Below are 1940 nucleotides of genomic sequence, written 5' to 3'. Positions count from 1 at the left end.
GGATATCATAGGCAATGTACAGCAAGGGCATGGAGGCCTAGGGCTGTGTGCAGGGAAACCTGTGTGGACCAAGGCATCAGCAGTAGAAAGGAGAAAGATGGTAGTGGAAGAAGTACAGAAGCAAGAGGAAGCAGTAAGATGCTGTAAGGCAGTGTCGCAGGCTAAGCAGGGTCAATGGGTGAACTGGGAGAGAGTGGAGAAAAGGAAGTTGAAGTGGAGAGAGCTTTGGAGCATGGAGGCCAGCATGATTAGATTTATGATAGGGGCTACTTATGATGTGCTGCCAACTCCTCAGAACCTAAACCAGTGGGTAGGTGAGGATACTGCCTGTCCACTGTGCACTTGTGTATGCACACTTAGCCATATTCTGACAGGTTGTAAGGTTAGTCTTTCCCAAGGACGTTATACCTGGTGTCACAACCAGGCTAAACACTGAGATGTTTAGCAGCTGTAATTGAGGAAAAACAGGTGAATGTAAATTCCATGGTTGTTACCAGAGAGAATAGATGCATTAAGTTTGTACGGGAGGGAGAAAAGGCTAGACTAGCAGGCATCAGGCATAACACGGGACAGCTAAGTGTAGGAGGAGCCTGGGAGATGAGAACGGATTTAAATGGACAACTGGTTATTCCAACCGAGATAGCTAGCACCCGACTACGGCCAGATCTGCTGTTGTGGTCTGAGCCAGAGAAAGTGGTCTATTTCATAGAGCTGACTGTCCCGTGGGAAGATAGAGTTGAGGAGGCTAACGAGCGCAAGAGAGCTAAGTATGCAGAGTTAGCAGCAGACGCAGAGCAGAATGACTACAAGGCTTATGTCCGCCCGGTAGAAGTGGGCTGCCATGGATTTGTGGCAAAGTCGGTGATTGCTCTGCTGAGTGAGCTGGGCATACAAGGAAGAAGCCAGAGGACTGCGGTTAGCAACATGTCCCGGGCAGCAGAGAGAGCCAGCGACTGGTTATGGGTCCGTAGGAAGCATGCTATCTGGGGAACTAGCTAAAGGTAAGGTTGGCCGCATGTAGGCCACGGTTGATTTGTTTGCTTATTACGTGATTTGTTTGTTTGTTACGTGTTTCAGCCCGCATCAACGGGCTGAATCACCGTAGATTTGTTTATTTGTTACGTGTTTCAGAACGCATCAACGGGGTGAATCATGGTAGATTTGTTTGTTTGGCTTGTGGGTATTAGTTGCTATATTAGTTGTTGATAGACATCGAATGGTGAGGAAAACAGGGTTGTGCGGTGGCAGTGTAGAGGGGGGTGACTCCAGGATGCTGGAATTCACTGTTAAGCCTTCTCGAGGTGTCGTGGGCCTAATTTGACGAAACATCGGTGAAAGGAGGTTATCACTTGAAAGAACTGCTGTTGTCTTCATGGTACTTGGTAGCTATGGTTAGCTGCTGAGCGGGCCATACAAGCCAGCAGCGTTTAGTTAGTTTATGTTTTACAATGTTTGAAGTATGCTGCTCAATGGGCTTACAAGCCAGCAGCTTTTACTTAGTTTATGTAGATTATAGGTTAATTGTCATATCACATGACCGTAGGATTGGTAGCCCTTAGCAAAAAGAAGTTTATTCAAGTGTACTACAAGTATACTTATTTTATACTAAAATTGAGATAGTATACTTGAAGTTTACTTTTTATATACTATATTTCATATACTTAAGAATAGTATAGTGAAGTATACTTGGCTTATACTGAAAAGTATAAAGAAAAGTCTAAGACTAAGTATATATATACTAAGACTTACACTTGTACTTTAAGACTAAAGCTTATACTTGTACTTTGGTATACTTACTAATACTTAGTATATCTTAGTCCAAGTACAGAATAAGATCAAGTCATTGACTTGTGCATATATTTAATTTAGCAGAATAAAAATGTTTTTCCACTACACAATTTGTTTGTGGTATTACCCCTGTTAACATACATGTTCCAGAT

Source organism: Chelon labrosus (assembly GCF_963514085.1).
Source record: "Chelon labrosus genome assembly, chromosome: 1".
NCBI lineage: Eukaryota > Metazoa > Chordata > Actinopteri > Mugiliformes > Mugilidae > Chelon > Chelon labrosus.
Note: the sequence above shows the minus strand (reverse complement) of the source record.